The 25781-nt window shown below is 43.5% G+C and overlaps 1 protein-coding gene across 6 annotated transcripts in view; it reads right to left on the bottom strand.

The window, feature by feature from the left end:
• Positions 1-25781, bottom strand: part of TUT4 (terminal uridylyl transferase 4) — a 1006035-nt gene that overhangs the window by 946838 nt on the left and 33416 nt on the right. For 5 of the 6 annotated variants that reach the window (XM_069232665.1, XM_069232664.1, XM_069232661.1 and 2 more), the window contains exon 2: positions 5764-5869. The exons of the other annotated variant lie outside the window; for it this stretch is intronic. The gene's annotated coding sequence lies outside the window, so the exon portion shown is untranslated. The remainder of the gene's footprint in view (positions 1-5763; positions 5870-25781) is intronic. 6 annotated transcript variants of the gene reach the window in all.

Raw genomic sequence — 25781 nt, 5'->3', positions numbered from 1 at the left:
GAAAGAAGGAAGGAAAGAAGGAAAGAAAGAGATAGAAAGAAGGAAAGAAAGAAGGAAAGAAAGAGATAGAAAGGAGGAAAGAAAGGAGGGGAGAAAGGAGGGGAGAAGAAAGAAGGAGGGGAGAAGAAAGAAGGAAGGAGAAGAAAGAAGGAGGGGAGAAGTAAGAAGGAAGGAGAAGAAAGAAGGAAGGAGAAGAAAGAAAGAAATAAAGAAAGAAAGAGAAGAAAGAAGGAAAGAAAGAGAAAGAAAGAGATAGAAAGGAGGAAAGAAAGAGATAGAAAGGAGGAAACAAAGGAGGAAAGAAAGGAGGAAAGAAAGAAAGAAAGGAGGGGAGAAGAAAGGAGAAGAAAGAAAGAAGGGGAAGAAGAAAGAAGGAAGAAGAAAGAAGAAAGAAGGAAGAAGAAAGAAAGAAAGAAAGAAAGAAAGAGAAAGAAAGAAAGAGAAAGAAAGGAGAAGAAAGACAGAAAGAAGGAAAAAGAAAGAAAGAAAGAAAGAAAGCAGAAAGGAGGACGAGAAGAAAGAAGGAGGAAGAGAAGAAAGAAAGAAAGAGGAAAGAAAGAAAGAAAGAGGAAAGAAAAAAAGGAGGAAAGAAAGAAAGAAGCAAAGAAAGAAAGAAAGAGGAAAGAAAAAAACAAGGAGGAAAGAAAGAAAGAAGCAAAGAAAGAAGGAAGGAGGAAAGAAAGAAGGAGGAAAGAAAAAAGAAGGAGGAAAGAAAAAAAGAAGAAAGAAAGAAGGAAGGAAGGAGAAGAAAGAAAGGAGAAGAAAGAAAGAGAAAAAGAAAGAAAGAAAAAGAAAGAAAGAAAGAAAGGAGGAAGAGAAGGAAGAGGAAGAGGAGGAGGAGGAGGAGGGCTGGTGGCATCGGCAGATCAATGGCTTCGCCAAAGAAAAGTTGGCACTTGGATGATGGTGGAGTAGTAAATAAAGGCTTGGTCAGAATGAGCCCTGTTTGAAATTGTATATGGATTTGCCTTTTGCAACTTTTGAAGTCTTCCAAGCCAAAATGGATTAGTGTTTTGGCAATAAAGTAGTCAACTTTGAGGACTTTGGCTGATGTTACGGCACAGAGCCCAAGGGTGGGGTATCTGATTCGATCTTTCGGTGCGACCAATGTCTACTGGCATTGGTGGCCAAAGAGCCTTGTGTTCAATGGGAACTCAAGATTTTACTCACAGTACATTGAGCCAGCGAAACTTTGTGCATCACGAGGTCGATTTCTAACTCTGAGATTGAGCTCTGAATGGAGAACGCCTCTTCCTCTGCTGCAGAGGCCTCAGGGAGTTATTGTTCCACTTCCTTGACATTATGGCGACCGAAGATGTCAGGAGCCTCTTCAATCTCTCTCGGTTTCATTTCTTTTTGATGTGCCCGGCAGTCTCGGCGAGTCTTTTCAGACCGAAAGGAGTGGCAGGCTTCGCAGCCCTTCTTCTTGAGTTCCAGAGACAAACACAGGTTGCTGACCTGATGTTGATAAGTCGGGGATATTTGGTGTGGCAGTTTGAGCAGAAACAAAAAGGCATCCCTTTCATCAGCAGGGCGTTCTCTGATGAAGTCACTCTACATCACTCGAAAGACTTCTTTGAAGGAAAACAACTTGTGCACACACTGACCCAACACTAAATGGGAGGAGTATGCAAATTATGTGTATCTACAGCCACACGTCTCGAACATAATATTCTAGGTTGCCGTGATGTTGCTCCACACTTGTAAAAACAAGGTAAAAGGATTTATTAGCAATGGTGGCACGTCTGTTGAGCAGGAGTTGCACTCCCAACTCGGGTAATCATCCTCAGATACACCGTGAGTGCTGGTTCATTACATTTGCTTAACTTATTGTTTACTGAGCACCATTTTGTTTTTGCTCATTAAACAGTTCATACTTTAATTGTGTGCAGTTCATTGACAAGAACGAGAGCCGCTGATTATGGATCTCGGATAAACAAAGGGAGCCGCATGAAATCATTTAAAGAGTATGAGTTTGTCGAATACACCTGAAGCATCTACTGGTTCTTTTCAGTTACTGCACATTATGGTTTTCACAAGGGCAATGCCACATTGGCTTTAGCACATGCTCCTAACTTTGGTTAATTTTCACTTGACGCCGTGGTAACTTGTGCTTATGTTGTGAAAGTCCATCGGCACTTGAAGTTTATTAAACATCCATTAGCAGGGTTAAAGTTATACACCGACATTACGTTTGTGTTAATTTGTATATTTTCACAGCATGATGCATGCTGCTCCATGTAGTTCTTTCCAGCAATCTTGAGCATGTTTGGGCACATCACAGATTACAATTGATTGTGGCAACTTTGCATATTTCAGAAGGTGATGAGTTTTTTCACCATGGTTACGCAACGCAACATATTCTGGATTCACTGCTACCACCTTTCTGAAGTTTGCTTTGATACATTATCATTGTACACAACTCTTATTATTTTGGATACATGCAAGTTACTCATCAGCACTTTCTGAAAATACAGGGGATTTTTCTGTGCATTCTGTGGAATTTTCACTCTTATGCATCACAACCTACTCATGCTCATTCTCTAACTTCTGCTGTTTCCCTACATATTGTCCTTATTTGACCTTCTGATGTTTCTCATTTCATTCACAGTTACCCTTGATGAAGGGTTTTGCCCCAAAATGCACTGGGTCATGTCGGCAATCATTTCCACAAAAATATTGTCTCAATGATGTATTTTGTTACCTCATTTCTACAAGTTTGAAGCAACATTTGTACATGTATCACGGAAACTGAGAATATTATTTTCTACAATGAACTGTCTGTGATAGGCTACAAACCATTGTTTTGTTTTGAAGAGGGACTTGTCTGTCAAGGAAAAGCATCAGAGACTGATTACATTTGAAGGCGAACGGCCAACATAATAGTGCGTTTTGGGTCTGGCCCACCTCTGTGGACCAGCAATTCATGAAATTTGAAATGAAACCTGAATTAAAGAACAAAAGGAGATGCAGACGCTTAACGTGTCCAAGGAGATAATACACAGAAAAGGGAAGGCTAGTGGCAGTGCAAGAAGCAGCTGCCTTTGGGAAAACAAAAAGGGTGGTACTCAAGATTAGGCAGGACACTGAGCCCCCGAACACAAGCTCGGAGTGTCCTCAGATGAACACTCTAAAACTCCCCATCTTACGTCTCGAACGGAGGATGACTTACATAACAAAATAATAGTGAGTTGGGAGTCAAGAAGAGGTACCCATAAACAATGTGAACACAAAGGTGAGGATGACTGGTTGTATGTGGTGTATTTAAGTTGGATAATGAAAAATGTTACCCCTTTCGCATTTAACAACTTTGACCTCTTAGGCATTTAACTGAACAAGCCTAGATGCTCAATGCTGAAAACAAGGGTGTGCGTTGCTTGTGGACTGGAGCTGCAAGCTCATTTTTTCCCCCCAAATACCCTCTGTTCAGAAATGGGAGGAACAAGTTATAATTGTTTTTGCAAGTTAATTGGTTTGGGAGAAGGGCAGTTGCTACTTTGCCCAATGGGAACAGAAGATAGGAATGAGTTTTTATAGCTGGAGAAGTGTTAATAAAAACGGTTCTAAAGACTGAAGTTTTAATTGAAGCAACATACTTGGTGAGGTGTGTCAAGAGTATCACACCTGATACAGGTGCGGTGTGAGAGGCATTTGGATAAGACAGAATAAGAGGACTATGCCAAAAAATATGCTTATCATCCAGAATGCAAGCAGGATTTTTTTTGGTGGTGAGGGAGCACCAAACGGTATAAAATATGCACAGATTTGAAGCCTAGAGGGATGCATGTGGATTTTCTGCAGACGACACACCTCACCAAACAAGAGGTGTTAAGGCTTTATCGGAAATGAAGGGGGCTGGTGTACACCACAAAGTATTCATACAATGCAAGAGAAACTCTGAGATTTCTTAGACTGGGCGTACAATTTGTGGCCAAGGATATTAAAATAGGTAAGGAAGGGTGTTATTCCCTGGTTAGAGGGACTCTGGATGATGTTGAGATACTGTTTCGTAGTATTTATACAAGTTTTCATTAACGGTCTTTAGTTTTGACAAGATACCCACACTGACCACTGATCATAGGAAGCAACATTAATTGTGTGTTAGTTGTAGTACTGAATAGGCCTGTCCCTTCTATGCTGAGCTCACAATCCATTAAAGTCTCTCAGGGCTTTGCAAGATGGATGAATGACTGGGGGTTAATGGAGATTGAAACATGGGGAGAACAACAAATGCTCCTTCCACTCAACAATGCATGATGCATATGTACGGCTGGACAGAATGGTGGGGAGGGAGGAGTATACCATTAGGTAACCCACACGCAGTATCTGGTTCTATAATCCCGTTTAATAAGTTTACTGATAGGGGAGTCGAGGGCTCCAATTCCAACATGGAAACTTAAAGGGAGATCACTGGAAGATATTCAGTTACAAACATCCATGAATATTCAAGCAACAGCATCTGCAGATTCTATAAAGTGAGAAGCTTTTAAAAACTGTTGTTTGAAGGAACTGCTAGGGGCAGAGAGTGGGAAATTAAAGACAGACTTTATAGGTGCTACGCACATCTAATAAATGTATTTGTGAGTTGAAAAAGGACATAGTGAACATCCCAGCCAAGCGTAAACAACTGGAACTAGAAGGTGAATAACATGCTACCATGGTAGAAAGATTCAGATGCCATAATTATAAAGGAATATATGGCGAGGTCATATGAAGAAGAAGGCAAAGTTGGAAGGCTACTTGTATGCTTCAAATGAGTAGGGCACTCTGAGACACTCAGTCTTATTAGCGATTTCTAGAACTTTTCAAACAAAGTTAAATATATATGCATTCACTCATTGTACCATGAATCCTAAGGCACTTTGTGTAAGGAAAATGTCCACTATGAAAAGTGTCCTTAGAGGTCCCGAGGATAGTGTTTTTTCAGAAAGTATCAAAGACATTGTTGTTTTACTCTGAACTCTCTCAACGAAGACAGCAAACTGACATTTTTATTTTTATTTTTTTTAAAAAGGTTGTTCAGAAATCTCAATCTTCTGCTAGCTATATCAAAAACTACTTGAGCCCACCGAAAAGGTACAGTTTGTACCAGAAAAATTGTGAATTGTAAATGCATCCATCTATATGATTTTACAAGTGCCTCTTGCTTCGATTTAACTTCCGGCTGTCTGGATTATTCAAAGGCAAGGTTGCATACTTTATGGAGCAAAACATTAACCATATTATGAGAAACAGTTGTGGACATATTTAACAAGACTTCGCTGTAAGAAATCCACTAACAGTAGTGGAAAGACGCATACAATAGACTCCTGTCAGTAAATCCACAACTGCTCACCCCTTCAACACCAAAAGCAACTCCTGTACAAAAGGCATGCAGCACAAGAGAAAAGATCAGACCTTCTGGTTCTACCAATGCTTGAACTGAAAGCACAAGGAACAAAAGACACACTGTTACTGGAAAAGAGTGAGAGTGGAAAAAAAAAAAACTCACAGCTAGAAGTATCAACCAGAGTTTGGGATTCCATTTGTAAAAGATGTATTGCTTAATGTCATTTTACAAATTATCTATTTCTTTAGACTGAAGTGCTTTACTTGAAGCTCGACAAAGTCATTTTGAACAAGACTAACTGCCAAAAGGGAAAAGGAAGATTAAAGTATATGGTGCCCTCTGAATGAATCCTCATGACAAACTATGTAGGCTAAGAAATACGATATTTTCAATTTGCAAGTGCCACTTAGCGTTCAAATACTTTTCCTCTATACCTGACAAGTAAGAAGAAGGTCAAGCACGCTTCTTGGATTGGTTGCTGGGCTTAGGTCTCCACATCATCTTCTCCAATGAGTAATCTGCCACCTCACACAGGTTCACCTGGTGGCGAAGTACAATGTTATACTAGAAGATGGATTGCGTGCTTTGAGTTCAGAACCCTAATATCCAGTAACAACTGATTTATTCACTCACAAAAAGTCGAAATGATTTTAAGCAACACTCTTTTCCGCAGACTTATTACAGTGGCGATGTTTTTGCGTGTTTCCATTAAATCATCTGCGAGGCAGGTTCATGTTCTTTACGCTACGTACAGGTTGTCAAGCACACAAACCCTAGTGTGAGTAACGTATTTTGGGTGCCTAATTTGGTTGCATAGAATGTTTTGTCATTCGAAACAATGCAAAAACTGTGAAACATGAAGTTTATTTTTAATAATTGGTCATAATCCACTAATTTATCAATACACCATTTCTTCCAAGTGGCCTGGCTGAAGATGAGAAGTTTTTTGGTTTAACCAATAACCATATGGAAGATTCTGCTTCTGTGCAACCCGGTAAAAGCTTTGAAGCACTCTCTATCTCCTCAGTTTGATGTTGTTTCAACATTGTATTCGTATATGAAGGTTTGATTTGTACAATGCATAAAGACTTCAAACTGCAAGGTAGGGCACAGAACAAACTGCAGTGTGGGGCTTAAAGTTGTTCAAGAAGCTAAAAAAAGAGGTGGGGTGGGGGGTGACAGAGTGGGGCAAGAATGCAAGGCTACTGCAACAAATGGAGTTTCCCGCACCACTTCATAAGAAATTCCAGCAAGCAAACCCATTTCGTTAATGTACTTGCCAAAATAGGTCTTCACCTAGGTTTTCTAAACATCAGTAAGTTTTAAAAGCTGAATATATAAGAAAATTGAAAGGTAAATCAAATCTGGTTAAAATTTCTTGAAAAATAGATGTCCCCCGTCAGCCAAAGTCCCACAAATCTTTTGGCTTGTTCACTTACAGATTTTTTCTATTTCACAAACTGAACTTACTGTAATACAAAAGGGAATTTTTTTCACTTTTCCTCAAAATGTCTAGGTCCCCTTCAATGTTAATTGAAACGTGTAGGAAGTTGGCTCTGTATATACTATCTCAAAGTAAGAGATAGTGTGCACAGAGTCCAAGGGTTCCCCTTTGAGGTAAGATGGTGACAAAATTTGATAATTCTAATGCTCTATTTTGTGGTAGTGTGGTCGAGCAGTAGGCTTATCAGAGGGTAGTGTTAAGCATTTGTTTTACACACACAGGCAATAAATGAGGAACACACACTCAAAGACTTAACTCCAGGCCAATAGTTTTTATATAGAAACATACCCTTTCTTAATTTATTTTTAGAACCACAAGATTCAAGATTTGAAGTAAATACATAAAATACAGGTGCTCCACATAGGTAAGGAAGGAACTTTGAATTAGAGCAGTAACATACATAGTTTTAGTTAAAATGGCAATAAGCTATTTTAAAGGTGGACACAGTGCAAAAATCAGCAGTTCCTGGGGGAGGTAAGTATTGGTTAGTTTTTCAGGTAAGTAAGGTACTTACAAGTTCAAGTTCCTGGGCAAAGGCAGCCCACTGTTGGGGGTTCAAGGTAACCCCAAATTCACTGCACAAGCAACACAGGGCCGGTCAGGTGCAGAGGTCAAAGGAGGGCCCAAAACACATAGGTGCCTATGGAGATCAGTGGTGCTCCGGTTCCAGTCTGCCAACAGGTAAGTACCTGCATCTTCGGAGGGAAGACCAGGGGGGGTTTTGTAGAGTCCTGGGGGGGGGGTGGGCACAAGTCGGCACACAAAACACACCCTCAGCGGCACAGGGCCTGCCGGGTGCAGTGTGCAAAGCAGGCATCGGGTTTTGAATAGGAATCAATGGAGGGACCCGGGGGTCACTCTAGCGGTGCAGGCAGGGCACACGGGGGCTTCTCGGGCAAGCCACCGAATGGGCTAGGCAGAGGGTCGCCTGAGGGTCACTCCTGCACTGGAGTTCGGTTCCTTCTGTCCTGGGGGCTGCGGGTGCAGTGCTTGGTCCAGGCGTCGGGTTCTTTATTCCAGGCAGTAGAGGCCAGGGGGAGCCTCTGGGTTCTCTCTGCATGCGTCGCTGTGGGGATCCAAGGGGGTCATCTCAGGTTGCTCACGAGGCCACAGTCGCCTGGGAGTCCTCCCTGTAGTGTTGGTTCTCTGGATCTCGAGCCGGGGGTGTCGGGTGCAGAGTGTGAACCCTCACGCTTCCGGCGGGAAGCGTGAGTTCTTTAAAAGTTTCAAGAAAGTTGCAAAGTTGTTGCTGTTGTAGAACAGTGCTGCTGTTCACAGGAGTTTCTTGGTCCTTTGGGTTCAGGGCAGTCTTCTGAGGCTTCAGAGGTCGCTGGTCCCTGTCGGATGCGTCGCTGTGTAGGTTCTTTGAGCCTGGAGACAGGCCGGTAGGGCTGGGGCCAAAGCAGTTGTCATCTCAGTCGTCTCTGCAGGGATTTCAGGTCAGCAGTCCTCCTTGTTGTAGGTTGCAGAAATCTGCTTTCCTGGGTTCTGGGTCGCCCCTAAATACTAGATTTAGGGGTGTGTTTACGCCAGGAGGGCAGTAGCCAATGTCTACTGTCCTGGAGGGTGGCTACACCCTCTTTGTGCCTCCTCTCTGAGGGGAGGGGGGCACATCTCTAATCCTATTGGGGGAATCCTCCAATCTCAAGATGGAGGATTTCTAAAGGCAGGGGTCACCTCAGCTCAGGGCACCTTAGGGGCAGTCCTGACTGGTGGGGGACTCTTCCTTGTTTTTCTCATTATCTCCTCCAGCCTTGCCGCCAAAAGTGGGGGCAGTGGCCGGAGGGGCAGGCATCTCCACTAGCTGGGTTGCCCTGGGGTGCCGAAAGAAAGGCATGTGCCTTTGAGGCTCACCACCAGGTGTTACAGTTCTTGCAGGGGGAGGTGAGAAGCTCCTCCACCCAGTACAGGCTTTGTTTCTGTCCTCAGAGAGCACAAAGGCTCTCACCCCACTAGGGCAGAAACTTGTCTCAGTGGCAGGCTGGCACAGATCAGTCAGTCCTAAACTGAAGGATTTGGTGAAATATAGGGGGCATCTTCTAAGATGCCCTCTGTGTGCATTTTGTAAAAAATCCAACTCTGACATCAGTGTGAGTTTATTATTCTGACAAGTTTGATACGAAACTTCCCAGTATTCAGTGTAGCTATTATGGAGCTGTGGAGTTCGTTTTGACAAACTCCCAGACCATATACTTAAAAAGGCCACACTGTACCTACAATGTCTAAGAATAGACTTAGACCCTGTAGGGGCATATTGCTCATGCAGCTATGCTCTCACCTGTGGTATAGTGCACCCTGCCTTAGGGCTGTAAGATCTGCTAGAGGGGTGGCTTACCTATGCCACAGGAAGTATTTTGTGGGCATGGCATCCTGAGGGGGATGCCATGTCGACTTTGCCCTTTTCTCCCCACAAACACACACAATCTGCAATGGCAGTGTGCATATGTTAGGTGAGGGATCCCCTAGGGTGGCACAACACATGCTGCAGCCCTTAGGGACCTTCCCTGGTCACAGGGCCATTGGTACCACTGGTACCTTTTACAAGGGGCTTATCTGTGTGCCAGGGTTGTGCCAATTCTGGAAACAATGGTACATTTTTAGTGAAAGAACACTGGTGCTGGGGCCTGGTTAGCAGGGTCCCAGCACAGTTCTCAGTCAAGTCAGCATCAGTACCAGGCAAAATGTGGGGAGGTAACTGCAACAGGGAGCCATTTTCCTACAAAACGTTTGGCTGGATTATAATGCTTTACGCTCCACAGATATACTGCAACATTTTCAAAGGCTCTACAACATTTTACCTGAGGAGAGCAAAAAACTGTGATAATTCCTGAGGAGGAGATGCAATGATCTTCATTCATTTAGCTCAAAAAAGAAAACTCCCAAGGAAGAAAATTAACTATTACACCACACTGCTCCCTACATTCCTCTGCACTTTCTAATTTCCAGAGGTTTCAGGAAAGTGAACGCCAAATTTAACTATGCTGATGAGAAATCGCCCAGAAGCCTGGTGCGGATTCCCTATATGCAACCTGCTGTTAAGACCCATGCAGACGAAGAGGACTTTGCTGACCCATATCATATTGTCAATCCAATGTCTGCTTTTCTTGATTTGATTTGCTTATATATTACATATTTGCATTTATATAATTTTATTGATTTAGGATGTTTTGTTGAGTTTAATTGATGTGGAAAATATCTGCTATAATTTATTGTTGTTGTTACGATGCTGTTATATGCCATTGTTTCACAGGAATTTGTATAATGTATTTTTGTTACAGATTCTTGTTTTTTTGGTTTTTGTATCACATTTATTTACTCAACTATTAAAAAAAATATACAAAAAAATATATTTAAAAAAATAATCTGTGACATGAAACGTTGAGTATCTCACAACTTTCCTACTCTACCTTGACTTATTCTGGGGGCTTAATCCCATCTTCACTTCTCATACTGACCCAAAGAGTAATGCTTGTGGCAAGAACTTTTTACAGTGGACGTGGTAAGTGTCTTCATTTTATTCACTTCTCATTAAGACCATTGATAATTGGTTCCAGAAAGTGAAAGTTCTTTGTTCAAGCTTCAAAGTGGAGGCATTTTGCTTTAATTTTACTCATATATTGTAAAGCGCAAGCTTTGCTAAATAAGAGAGTTTGCTGAATTGAGTATTCCTTGAAAACAATTAACACATATTTAACTGCATATCGTCTACCCTTTCTGTCTTGATGAAGGGGACTTAAATTTATCTTACGGTCCAAAACATGTTGACGATTTAATATACAGCACCGCTCTCTCTTAAAACTGTGGTGAAGAATGTTAACGTTTTGGCTAAGACAGATTGTTTAAATAAAAAAATTAAACAGTGATCATGCACTTTCTGACTTCCATAGTTGTTTGTACAGTTCCTTTGTAAGATGGTTTCACAATGATCTATATTCCATTTCATCAACTTGATTTATATGCATTTTGTGAAAATATTAAACTGCTGCGAGGAATACTGCCTTTAAGCATAACAATTTAAACAGCATTTTGATAGAATACAATTCAGCTGCTGTAAACGAAATATAGAAGGTAGGTACCAAGTACACTACACTCTACTATTGCTGTCCTTCTGGTGCATACACCAAAATGGGTTACATATCTGGTTTCATGGACTTACCAGGATGCTTTATACTATTACCTCTATTTTGCCTGCAAAGGCAGGTAAAGTGGTAAGACTTTCAGGCAAACAGTTTTGAGCTACGACTTCTTACCGCCAAATCTGCCCTACAAAAGACATAAACAGGAACGGGAAAAAGCTTTTCAAAGAGTTATATGGTGCAAAATCTCAACCTGGTGTCATGACATGTAATATTTGCTTGAGAGATATGTCACCACAGATCGAGGGATTGGTCTTCTAGATGGAACCCACATACATGTTTGACTCAAATCTTGGTGCTGCCTGCAGTCTTAAATGCCTGCTGCAGGCATCCAGTCTGCTTTCAGATGAAACTGATTAGGATTTTTTTCCTCAATCTGCCTGATCCAGGTATCATTCACTGAGGTCTTGTAGACAGGAGACTACCACGCTATCTTCATGTCACATCCGGTGGGGATTTCGTTATTTCCACTACCCATGCAGGAATCTCCCATCTCCAACAGCATGTTTACTATAACCTCTCACTATGTGTGCATCACCTAGCCTAAGGTATCTTCTCATTTGACCTTCTCTTTTTTTCACGTAAGCTCAAGTATTTTCTTTCAATATGGGCAGCCTTCACTCCCCAATAACAAGAGTTCAATAACCATGCCTGTGCTTCTCCCTCACCATGGGAAAGCCTTCCCACTAGCCATATAAATGCTTTCTGTTTCATAAGTGCAGTTTCGTCAACCACTCAATCTCTAATATGTGGTCTTAAAGGTACACTCTTCGGGGGGCGTGGCTTGGCTGCACATGGACTAGGCGGTGAACTCTAGAGCTCCGGGCTGCCGGGGCCCTCCCGGCCCATATCCTGCAATCAAGATCGGGAGATCCAGCTGGTCTCGAGCACATGAGACTGGACAGAATTCCGGGGAAGGAGGTCTGACCCGAAGACCGTGGGAAGCATACGGACGAAGATTGCGCCGCAGGAGGCACTGCAACAAGATGACGGCAGGGCCTACACTGTAGGCTACAGAAGGGCGTGTGCAGCGCCGGATAGGAGAGAGGGCAGCCTGGGCGGAGAGCACACCATCGACCGCCTTGGGGTCCGTTGGCAGTGGCCCCACCACCCCAAACACCGGTGAGAAGTCGAGGGGCTAGGACGCCGCTGACTTTGGATGAAGGCCCTGGGGGTGAGCGCAGCAGCAACAGGGCTCCGGGTGCAAGAGTGGTGAAGAGGTACGTGGAGCCACCCCCCCTACCCGAGGCACCCCAGACATTATCCCTACGAGGTGGGGGGCCCTGCTGTGCCGGCCGCACTGAGGGAACTGCAAGCGACTGGCAAGACTAACTATCTGGGCTGCAGCCACTCAGTGCATTGATGGCGGTGCCGCACTGGGGCAAAGACTCCCAGGGACAAGCGGAGGGGGCAGTGGACTGAGGTAATATTGGCACCATTAGCTAAGAAGGCCCCTCTGCCAGTCCCCACAACTTGAGCTGGATGATGGCAGCCTCCCCATGTATCAGAGCGCAGGAGGAACACCCCTTCAGTGGTGGAGACCCTTGGGGCAAAGACCCACGGGGACCTGCCATAGGAGGAGGCACCGAGGTGCGCATTAACCAATAAGTGACTGGTACGAGACTCGTTCCCCAGGGGCCCAGAAAACAGTGCCTATATGACACTATGAGGAGGCATAAAATATTAGTTGGGTGGAGACCGAAAAGAGAAGGCCCAGACCAACATGCATAATTTCCAGAGGGCGAAGTATATCTTAGCGACTACCATAGGGGCACAGAGACCCCTACCACAGCACGTTCCTCTATTGTGCCTAACGGAGTGATCAGACAAACAATTTCCAGCACACCGAAACTAGTGGGCACTACTGGGGGAAGATCAACACTGAACTGAAAGGACCTGCGAGCACGCACCAGGACCTGAGACTGTGTGCCCCCAACTACATTAAATTGACACCCATTGCCTCACTCTTGGGGGCTGGTGACAGTTGAACTCTCTAGCAGTGCAACATAGCTCAGAGTGAGCACACAGGACCCCATGCGAGCCCTACCCCCAAGGGCTCCTGGAGCCTGGATAGCCAGACAAGACAAGCTGCTGAAAGCGGGGCTGTTAAAGGTCCTCCGTAGTGCCCAAATAAGTGGATCCTTATGCAACATTCGCCAGAACCAGAGAAGTAATAAGATTCAAAGACTGCTGCATAAAACTAAACCATGGGGAAAGCAATGAAAAAGAAAGATGAGGAAATAAGAGGATCCCAGCACCTGGGGACCGCAGGACAGAAGCCAGAGCAAACCTTTGATGATCCCTCGATTGACAACACCCTCTGCCCCACACTTCAGGATGTCTTACAGGCTACAGCAGTGTCACGGGAAGCAAAGGAAGTTAAGATCGATACGCTTAGCATAGATCTGGGATTGTTGCTCGACGACCATAGACGCCTATCAGAGAGTCATAGCGACTAAAAGGGAAATTTCCGAAACACTACCTACAGTGGTGGCTGCAGGAGAACAAATGGACTCTATGGAATCTAGGCTGCACACCTGTGAGAGCAGAGCAGAAGAAGCGGAACACGGAGAGTGCCGCAATAAAATCAGAATAGTGGGGCTACCGGAGAAAAGTGAGGGGACTAATATGGCACGATACCTGGAGGAATGGATCAAGAAGGAGGTGGCCCAGGAGGGTCTCTCTCCTTTCTTTGCTTTTGAGCGTGCACATAGGGTCCCTTCTTGGTGAAGACTGCCGGGGGCCCCTCCTAGACCAGTGGTGGCACGACTGCTTCATTTTAAAGACAGAGACCATATACTGCAATGTGCTTGGAGGGGTGGTGACCAAACAGTGGACAACAATAAAGTCTCCATATTTCCTGACTTCACAAGGGAAGTGCAACGCCAAAGGGCGGCCTTTACAACCGTGAAAAAGAAACTGAGGGAAGCAGGAATCATCTATTCTATGCAATTCCGTGCACGACTACTAACACCCATAGGGAATACAGTTCTTCAGTACACCCCAAGAGGTCTGGGACTGGGCGGAAGGATAGCCCAATCCGGGCACGAGGAGACAACCTCGTCCGTGGAAAAGGAAGCCACTCCCTCGCACACGAAGAAAAGATCAGGCAACGCCATCTGGGTCACCAATGGCACAGGAGGCGAAAAAAGGTCAGCAGGCAGCTGTAGCTGTGGTAGCTTCCTTTGGGGGGTGGGGGGAATCATCACCTGACCCCGGATCTCTATTGAGGGAAGGGTGTGACAATGGCACGGATTCAGACAGAGACTCAGTGCCTTCGACACCTGCCAGCGAGATTTTCCCGGTGGTCACCCCACGAACCACAGACGAGCTTATTTAATCTGAGACCCGTCGGAACAACGGATACAACTATGGACATGGCAACACAGACGATGCCTACAAATTAAACTGTAGATAACCAGACGAAGCCCTTAATTGCATGGATTATGACATCTTATTCTAAATCCATACCGTGGTGACTCGGGTGGGTGCCTGGAGAGCCAGGGTCTGAGAGCAGACGGAGCTACTGACCCCCGCCACTGAATGAGGCCTGAGCGTCAGAGGGCACGACCATGGTTGAATAGGTCATGGTTCACTTCTGGCATGGCTGGCAAAAAGGGGTCGAGGATAGTGGAATTGGATAAATCCACAGGCCAACAGGTCCATAGTCAGGCTGCAATCAATCAGAAGTTTTGTAACTACTATTTAGAGCTGTATAAAAGTAAACACACACTACTATTACAGACATCCAAGAGTATTTATCACACACCAACCCTTCAGACGGGTTCGGAGAAAGAAGCTGAGGCCCTGGGGCATGCAATAGAATTGTCAGAGGTGAAGGCCGCCGTAGATAGTATGGCACGGGATAAAACGCCGTGCTTGGACGGTCTACCCGTCGAATTTTATCCTGCGTTTATGACTACCATGGGACCCCCGACTGGTTGACATGTATGAAGCAGCCAGGTCGGTTGGGACCCTTCCTTTTGTTAGCGCAGGAGGCCATCATTGTCCCCCTTCTGAAACCTAGGAAGCCACCCACTAAGGTAACCACTTATTGACCCCTATTTATGTTATCTGTGGACTACAAAATCCTTAGTAAAATACTTGCAACACACCTCTTACCATATTTGTCCAGGTTGATCCATACTGATCAGGTGGGGTTTATTCCTGGACGATGCACGGTCATGAATATTCGCCGAATGTTCTCGTTCCTTGAATATAGTTCCTATAATAGGGCAGACGCAGTGGTCTTTGCGGTAGACTTCGAAAAAGCCTTCAATAGTCTTGAATGGCCCTATTTATATGAAATACTACTCACATTTGGCTGAAGTGCAAATTTTTGTAATCTGGACGCGCTTATTTTATGCTGAATCACGAGCGCAGGTTCGTACAGGCAACACCATACCAGGTGACTATCACGAAGGACAGGGCATTAGACAGGAGTGTCCGCTTTGCCCCCTCTCCTTTATGCTCTGGCCATAGAGCCCTAGGGAAGCCTTGCCAGGGAAAGTAATGCCTATAGAGGACTGGGGTTAGGGAATGATACCCATTATTTGGCCTTATACGTAGATATTTCTAGCAGATGCAGAGGCAGATGCTGCATTGAGAGGGGCGCGACAATTACTAGATTGGTTCGGATCATTCTGGCCTTCAAGTTAACTGGGGGAAATCTAGTTCATTTCCCATGACCCTGGGCCGAGAGGCCCCGCAAGATCTGAGGGGCCTACAGTGGGAGCCGCATTGTTTGATTTACCTGAGGGTGCATGTCTATCATAACAGGACTGACCTATTGGAAGGCAATATAGGACGAGCATTGCTGGATCTTAGTAGTAAAATGAATTTCTGGAGATCATTGCCTTTAACAGTTGCAGGGCGAGCAGCACTAGTGAAAATGATCGTAATGCCACGATTGCTGTATTACTTTATGGATACCCTGAGCTTTCTTCAAGACTCTGAATTAATTGATTATAGGGTTTCTGAGGGGAGAGGGTAGACGTCGCCTGGCTCTTGAGCATCTCCAGAGGCAAACGAACGGCGGAGGCCTGGCGATACCAGACTTTGAGGCCCATTACCTTGCAGACCAGCTATAATGGCTAACCGGGTGGATAGCCAGCAGGGTGCAGCTGGATAGGCTGGCAACACCTTTTACCCCAGACCTAGAGACGTTGGCAGGAGTGGTTCTTCAGCTTGGCCCCCCAACCAAGACGTTATCAGCGGAATTTATGGTGTTCATCATCATCACCATCACTTTATTTCGGTAAAAACATACCATAAAAGTACAGTACAAAACAATCCAGAAAATAAAATAGGTAACATTGGAATCGAACGCTAAAATCAAGAAAATTTAAGACAGAATAAAAAGGTAGCTAAGAAAATTTCCATGAGTATAAAATATAAAGAGAACATACAACCTTAGCTAGATAATAACTAGATAATAAATACAATAAGCTGGTGCCCATATACTTATGTATTACAGCTATACTCTGCCTACTTCTAGTGTCTACTACTGAGTTTTGTTCTTTAAAATCCTGAGTCTCAAGTGCCAAATAGATTCAAAAAATGTTGCCAAAGGGCACATAATTTGTACAGATGAATCTGACTTGAGTACTCTCAGAGCAGGTAAACAGTTCCTAAAGCCCATTTGTTTGCATAAAGGGATAATCCAGAGTGCCCTCTGTTTACGATATGCAGGACATTGAAAAAGAACATGGGTAGCAGTCTCTTCATTCTCACCGCCCATCGAACATAACTTGGACCTGTTATTTATGTTGGACCATTTATAAGTTAGGGTGCGCAAAGGAAGAGACCCTATTCTAAATCTGGTATAAAGGGCACGCACGAATGGAGAGAGTACTACATCCATATGGATGGTTACACTCCTGTTGGTTGGGCTACCTTCGTAGGGCACATGTACCTCGGCCTTACTTCCTGGATATCCCAATGCTTTTCATCAGTTTTACTGCATGGAGGAGATTGGGGTGGAATTGCTGGCCTGGGTAGATGGGAGGCAACATCCATGGTGACACTCTTTGCAGCTGACGCACTACTACCCTTTGAAGAGTTTAGAACCCGATATGACTTACAACGGGGGCATTTTTTGCTCCATAGAGCGATTACATAGGCAATCACTAAACTCTGGCACATGGAACAGACAGAACCTCCCTTATCCAATATTTGTCAATATTTGACTAGCAGTGCAGGCACAAATAAAGCTGTAACTTTTTTATATGGGAAGATAAGAGAAGTTCTTCATCCATCGCTCACGTGCCTTAAATTGAAGTGGGAGGACGACTTGGGTATGGAGATAACGGAGGTGGCATGGGAAAAAAATACTGACATGGATCCCCAGGGCATCTAGAAATGCCCAGTTCAAGCTCATTAACTTATATATAATGTACAGGGCACACTTAACACTGAGGAGACTTTAACACCATTTTAATTTTATGGAAGCCAAATGCCCGAGATGTGGAGAAGAAACAGTGGAGTTTTTTCATATGTTGTGGACCTGCCCTTGGCTGGGGGACTTCTGGTACTCAGTGGTCAATACGCTAATAGAAGTTATTGAATGAGAGGTCCCCTATGATCACAAATACTGTCTACTTAGTGATTATCCCCATACGCCCAAGCAAAAGGTGTCTAACCAGTTCCAGGACCTGGCACTCCCGTTAGCCAAACAGGAGATAATTAGAAATTGGAAGCAACTAAAGAGCCCCCAGATCGAGAGTTGGAGGAGGGAGGTAATAAAGCGGGCAAAAGCTGAGGAGGAGGTGCGAGACCGTGAGGTCAAACGGGGGCAAGGGCTGATTGAGAGCGCTCAGGCCTGGAGCGCTTTGGTGGGTCAGATAGAGGAGGTGGATAATACTCCAAATAATGATATACTATCCCCTTGATTGATTACCTCTATGATCTATTATATGGTTCTAGTCAGCAGTGAGTACTGGAAGTTGACACAAGGAATATACCCTGCAGGGACAAATAGGATTCTAGGAGTGGAGCTTATTGGAGAACTCTGGAAAGAGTATGAGACTAGACCCAGGAACACATGGAGGACCTAAAGTGGCAGTGGACACACAAGAGTGGGGGGGGGAGGGGAATCAAGGGGAGGTTCCAGAGCAGATGTATCTTCCTATATGAGCATACACATTAAAGATGATCCATTGACAGACACTATGGAGACTCAGACACCAGTTTTTATCCAGGTGAAATATTGAAATGTGTAAGTTATGCAATATACTGACAATAATCGTCTAATGTCGAATGGAACATACCATTGTAGAGCTCTGGAAGTGCCTTACTGTTACTAATAAAACTTAATTAAAAAGTGTTTAGACATACACTCTTCGTTTGCATGCAAGAGTAACTTCATTACCCACGTCCTTTCTATAAATGGGTATCCTCTCCATTAATGCAGATCTGCCATTTCCCTCTGTCATTTCCCTCTCGCCTCAAGCATTCTATCATTACCCATTCCCATGTGTAGGTATTCTTTACCTGATAACATACAGCAGGCATCTTACCTTCTTTCAGATCACTTATGTGCCCCTGCTATACAGAATGAGAGTAGTCATTCTTCCCTATGCACAGGTCATGCTACTACAATATTATGTGGGAAAACAAACTTGCCTTTCTTCTATGCATGGGACTCTATGTGAAGACCTTTCTTTACTCATCCTGGTGTGTGCTTAAGTGGTCCTACTTTCCTATCCTTTTATTATCTAACTCAGTGGTCTGCCTAGAAGGTAGATACATGAGACAGTTCCTGTCCAGTCTGAAGAAAATCCTGAATTTGAGCCGAATACTGGCTGACTGTCAACATAAAAACAATTATTACCACCAAAGGGTAGGAATAATGCACTTGGGATAAGCAGAATATGTTAATCTTTTCATTTTCCTTGGAGACATGCTCAAACTTGGAAGCATAATCAGAATGTTTTAATGAGTTCCTCCTTTGAAATGAGGACACCAAAGCACTGGGTGAATGGTGTTCAACAAGTTACAAGAAATTGACTATGTTGAAAAAAATTGGATGAAATCTGGACTGCAAAAGGATGTGATTTAACGATAATGCACGTAAATATACTTTTATATAACATTCAAACACCATGGCATTACAGATCACCAAAGAGGGGGTATAACAGTATAGCGCGAATTACCAGCAAAACACCAATTGAATAAAGAAAGAGATTCAATCTTTTCCAGATACTTATTAACCCAGAGAGCTTTCAAAAATATTGTTTACACAACCCGACTAATGAAACATTAGGAGGACTTAAAAGACAACAGCAATAATCCTAAATACCCCTACTGCTGTTCCTTATCCCCAGAGCTTGTTAGAAACTTCTGTTTACATTCAAGCTAAAGAAATATGGTCAAAGCGCACAGTCTGCAGGTGGAGCTTCTCCAGTCAGAAGTCAGAGTCGAGACAGCTTTACTGGAAAGTGAATACCTCAGCAATTCATCACTTCACACAATTTGGAAAACTAAAGGACATGATGATCCTAGTTTTTCCTCTAATAAGCCAGTTTATGATCTACTGAGCAATGTAAGACTAAAAAGTATTTAATTTGATGCAATTGTTTGGACTTGTTTCATGTTTCATGCTTCTCTTAGTCAAAGTGATCAAGTGGCATGTCCTCAGGACATAGATATGAATAAACCTAATATTCTATCAGACGCGTGTGAATGCCTCCTGTATGTGCCTCCACCTCTGTGATAAATACATTAACGTTAGTTTGAGGGTAAACAAACTACTATGTGCAGGTTCAGAGTATCAGTGACCCTCCAGTTGTCAAATCACTTACCTCACACAGTCATTTGCGTGCTTTCTATTAAAATTCGGAATGTGCTGCATCCTCGACTTCCAAGTGGCCTGATCCTTAGTACAGGAGGGTCACTGATACTCTGAACCTACACACAGTAATAAATTTGATCTCACATTGCTCAGTACACGATAAACTGGCACATTCGAGGAGAAACTAGGATCATCATGTCCTTTAGTTTCCCAAATTGTTTATAACTGACACAGATCCTTACCTTTATTAATACAAACCACCAAAGATCTATAGTCAGTTTTAATCCACATTTATTTCCAATCTTCACACCCGCAGACTGGGACACACCATCTTTCCCAGTCAACCAAAGGCAAATCAAAAAGATCTCAGGCAAAGGGCTCCCTAGAGGGGTCTGCAGGGGCATTGCCACACCAGCCAAACAAGAAGCAGACCCGATAATGAAGCATGCCACCTTCAGGTGGGTAAGGGAACTTGCTTCTAAGAGCAGATGCTCCCAGTGACCCCTCTCTTTCCATGTCTTAAATATATTACCTGAAAATATATTTAATCAGAACTGTATAATCCATATAAATTGTTTTAAGATATAGGAGACTGTATACTGGACTGCAAAAATCTCCTTGTCCTCCGACATTAATAGGAGAAATTTCTATGCCTTGAATGGTACCAAAACTTGAATTCTAATACTGGAAGGAGGCAAAGAATAAAAAAAATCCCATTCCAATGGCCATTATCTTTATGACAATTCCTGTACCAATGCTAGAATTCTGGGTGTGATTCTAAATTCTGATCTATCCATAACTCTTGTAGAAAATAAAGCCATCAAAAGGACCAACTTTCAATAATCCCAGATTTGGATGGTCCCTCCACTGTGAATGCAGTGGCACAAAGCCTTGGCCATGACACCACTGGACTAATGCAAGATAGCTCATACAGGCCTTCTAAAAATGTCAGGTGGATTATAAATTGTATGGTTGGCCCTCAAACAGAAGAAACACAACCATATTACGCCTGTTTTCAAAGTACCTAAATTGTTTCTGGTAAAATTCAAGACAACGGAATTAAAACAATGTGTCCCTACCCAACATCTTGGAGACCCCAGAATTTTGATCTCAGTACACAGCCAGCCAGATGTATTGAAATGGTGGCCTTTAGATCATCAAAATGATTAATAACCATCAGTGTAAACTAAAAGGTGGTATATCACCAACAAAGACAGGAAAAGTAAATCATGATAACGTCTGACCATGGTCATGATTTAGGCACAGAGAGGAAAGACAGAATGGATTTGTGTTCGCTAGCAGGTCACCACCAGCTCACTGTTGCAAAACTGCACAATAAGGTGGAATTTTGCAGGGCTCAAACTGAAACTTTGTGACAAAGACTAGCAGGCATATATAAGAATGACTGAGATCTGCTCCTTCAGAGAAACCTGGCACCTAGATGAAGTGGCATTGGGCAGGTTCAACCCTTCCAACCACTAACTCAATCAAGGGGCGACCTAGCACAGAATTAACTATTAGGATCTCTGTAACATTAATCTTATAGCTTGAGGTATATGCACATCCAACAACAATATATAACTCCTGACCCTGAGGAATGACGCCCTAACAATTGACCTGTTTAACATAAATGTACCACAGGACAAACTCAATGGAAAATATAAGCTGCTAAAAACTTTAGAATTCACTACAGATCAGGGGTCTCCAACCTTTGTCTGTAAAAATAGCTACTTATGTTCAATGACACTCATCAAGAGCTACTAATATTAGAGCTGTCTAGTTCTTGCATCAGCCAAGATTACATTAGTGGCCACCATATGCAAGATTACCATCAGCGATCACGTCAATGCAGTTGTTGCCGGCAGTAATGTTAAAACAAAAAAAGAAAAGAAAAGGGTCCATCAATATAGAACGCCTCTACATTGGAATTACATAACAAAGAGGCCTGCAACACCTCTGGCACCAAAGTAATAACATCTGTAAAAATTCTACCTAATGCCGCATAATTCATCACTCATTCATCAGCTTTAGATTTTTGGGAAATTCTGCAATTTGTATTTAAATATAAGCTTACAAGTTCTGGAAACAGACATTTTGACTAATACATATTCTCAATCTTGCTATTCCTATATTAATTTAACCAAGTAATAACTTCTGATTTAGTAGGCTAGGCTGCACATGGGAGAGCTACTCATTTGTACTGGAGAGCTACCAGTAATTCACAAGCTACTTTTTGGAGAAGTCTGCTATACAATCAATCAAATAGAAGATTAAAGAAAGCTATTTTTAATAAAATACCCCAATCAACACTGAGCTGTGGTGACTTTAATATCAAAGTCAATGAAAGATGCGTGTGCTTTAATGTTGAAGATGAACTTGCTTGGGGCATCTCTCACTTCACGTCAGAGTACTTCAGAGACCCCATTGATGGCATTCCTCTTATCACAGCTATGGTTTTCTGCTGACTTTGAACACTAAATGGGAAAACAGTCTTGGATACTCCCTCAAGAGAAACACAAAGCCAGGAATAGCGCAAGCAACTTTGACTACATTTTAATTAGTACAGATGCCTGGCTTTTGGGGGACAACATGAAAGTGGACTGGATGCAATCATGATCCACTGCTTGCAATTCTCTCCATGTAAAACTCAATTTACAACTCGCCTAAAGCACAGCCTTACTCGTCAACTCGCAACCTGTTAGTAAAACCCTGAGCGGGGAAAATCTAAGGGCATCCATCATCGTTACATAACATGACACCCAATGCCACTGAAGGTATTCGAGGAGAAATAATAAAAAAAAAATAATCACTTAGCTAGATGGAAGTGGAGGAGGTACAGCTGAAATCCTCTTTCAATAAGAGTCGCTGACACACCTGGCATCAAAATTGCAATCGGGACTAGATATCAGCATTAGAAACAAACAGAAAAATCTAACATGGTTTGAGGACGAGTGTGTACATGAGAAACAATTTCTAAGGGGAGGCACCATAACAGAGTAGGGAAAGAAAACATTTGTAATCTAAGAAAAAGCTAGAAACTATTGAAAGAAACAAATAAAGCATAGCGCTTAGGATAAGTAAAAATGGCCCTGAAAACAAAAAAAATGCCATAACACAGGAATCAGCTCGGCTGGAACATTTTTAATCCATTCATTTTACCCCAGCTCTAAAGAAACAGATTCACAAGCACTGCTACCTAAAAAGCAGGACAGGGAATTCATAGACGAGTTGATAGCAGAGGCAATACTCAGCTAAAAGGCACACAGAACCCAGGGCGCACCTGAACAGACAACTCATTAATCACCAACTTTCAACCAGTTTCAGACAAGGAACAGAAATCAGAGACCAGGTAATGGGGCTCCTACTTCACTTGTATCGAAAATACTAACGAAAATCATGTTATTCTTCCCATTTGTGTACCTGAAAACGGCATTTGATTCAGTTGACAAAATCTATAATAGAGTACTTTAAGAGACCAAGGGATACTACGTATCTTACAATAGCTTTATGTGAGGAAACAGCCTATTTTGCAGATTTCAACTCCCACTTTTTCCCTTGTTTTGGTTATTGGGCACTGGTCTAATGGCTCTAAAATGCCCTAAACACAGTCAGCTACTCAGGACTCAATGTAGATGCCCTGGCCCTTAAAAAGGTGCATGCTTGATTGGCTTATACCCACCTGACATAGCTTAACTTATTTGTAAGTGCCTAGGGCCTGTAAGCTAGAGTGTCCCCTCAGGGACTGCAGCACTTGTTTCGTCACTCTGAGTAAGGTAAGGTAAAACATGGCTCCAAGTCTGCCACTGCAGACTGGAAGGACAGTTTTAAACTGCTAACAACAAAGCCCAGTCCTCCCTTTTTATTATTATTAATACATACAAGGTACCCCTAAGGCAGACCTGTCGAGCCCGAATGCGGGGTGCTGTAAAATAAAAAGGTGCACCATACAACAGTAAACACCCTAAATTGTTGTTTTTACTAGGAGAGAGATGATTAGCCTACTGGCAAGTAGAGTTGCACGCTGACACCTCAGCTGCGCTAACGTCTGAATCAGAAAATTCATACTTCAAGGTATAAAACAACTCTTTACATTAATCACGACTTGATGCAAAGTCAAAATGAATGTAACTTTTTCCCACATGCAACTTTTAGAAAGCTCCTACTCTGTTGCCCAAGACTTACAGTGACCATTTGCTGAGGCTGGCCAGCAGACAGCCTTCTGGCCTCCAGGAAAGACAATTGAGGCCTGCCGCTGGAAGAGGTGCTACCTCCTACTGGCAGGATGCCACATGGATGTTGACACAAGAGGCGAGCTTCAAAGGGGAAGCCGCCTTCGATGGGCAAATAACCAGCACATGTGGGAGGGGCTGCTCTATTGTGTGGTTTATACAGGTTGGCAGAAGGGGAGACAGAAGGGGAAGCCAGTTGTCAAACCATTTTTCCCCATGATTATATTGTCCAGTAGTAGCTAAATCCCTAGAGTGTGCTACCAAGCTCTCAAGACCACGAGATGGGTTCTGCCATCTTGACAGTGGGCAGAATAGAGCACTCTGAGATAGCTTAATGCCACACTTCACAGAATGTTGTCATCAGGCGAGAGGGAACATGGTTGCCCATCGGCTAGTGATTGCAACCTCTTCTAAAAACACTTTTTTGGCATAACCCCGGGCACCCAGAACAAAGATATTGCTTGACTCTAAGAAGAGGACCAAAGAAGGTCTGCCCTGCTGACCCTTGGGTGAGCAAAGAAGAGTCTGCGCCGGAGTTGTTCTGACCCTGCTGTTACTTGGGCTAGCTGTATCCTGCTCAAGGAGAAGTCGTCCCCCAAGACCATCTTGAAGCAGAGACTCAGAGTAAATTGTCTGACTTCATGTTCGCAGCACAGCACAAAAGCTGAGGAAGTCTGCTGGGGAGAGTTGGATGCCCTCGCTTTCATGCAGGTAAAGAGACCAGAACTCGCAGCTCAAAAGATGGACCAGAGTCTGCTCAACAAAGAAGAGTCAGAGGAGTGTAGCTTAGCGGCCCAGAAGGAGAGTTATAGCTAAATTAAGGAAACCTCTGTAACTGCTGTGTCGGGCAACTAGTAGCACAATGGCGACTAGACATCTGCTAACCTGGAGAAGACTTCCTGAGATGTCAAACCGAGTAGCCAGAATCACCTCACCAGGCCTGTGGAAAGAGGAGTAGCTGCAGGAAGTCTCCTGTCTTCAGCATCCTCTATACCTTGCATCAGAACCATTCCATAGCAGTCAATTGCAAGGAGCCACTGACGCTGGACCTGCACTGGAGAGATGTCGAGGTGTAGGAAAGTGCCCCTTTTGGACATGGTCATTCCCCAAATTTTGCTTATTGCTACTGAGATTTTTCGACTGAGATGCACTGGTTTCTTGGTAAACAGCTCCCCAGAGCCAGTGCTATTTCCCTAAAACGATGTAAAAAGTCTAATTGTATACAATTGGAAATCTTTCTAGTACCTCTAAGTATCGGGTAAATAGTACCCCGGTACCTAGGCCCTGGGAACTAGAGAGAGTCCCTAACGACTGCAGCATGTATTGTGCCACCCTAAAAATAGCACATAGCCTGCCATTACAGACTGCATATCATGGTGCAAGTCATGAGAAAAAACACAACATAGCAAACTCATTGTGTGCCATGCCCCAAGTCACTGCATCTAAATATATGTACATAACCCCTACAACAGGCCTCAGAGCCCTAAGGCAGGGTGCATTATATCTGACCCGAGGACATATCTGCCTGTGCAGATAGGTTTCTCTGATGTCTAGTTCGATTACTAGATGTTGCAAGTAAACAGGGAAGCCATCTTGAGTTATGTACTGGACACCACTCGTCATCACAAGTTACTCAGATACATAATGGCTTCACTGTAACCTATGGTGTTTGGCATCAAAAACCTCATCTTAATAAATCCCGACTGATGCCAGTCTTGGAGTTATTATGCACTTAGAGGTGCCCACTGAAACGTACCAGAGCCTTAGTGTGCTGGCTGACTGGTATCGACCA

Source organism: Pleurodeles waltl, chromosome 4_2 (genome assembly GCF_031143425.1).
Source record: "Pleurodeles waltl isolate 20211129_DDA chromosome 4_2, aPleWal1.hap1.20221129, whole genome shotgun sequence".
In the NCBI taxonomy this organism is placed as follows: Eukaryota; Metazoa; Chordata; class Amphibia; order Caudata; family Salamandridae; genus Pleurodeles; species Pleurodeles waltl.
Note: the sequence above shows the minus strand (reverse complement) of the source record. Positions and strands in the feature narration are given on the sequence as shown.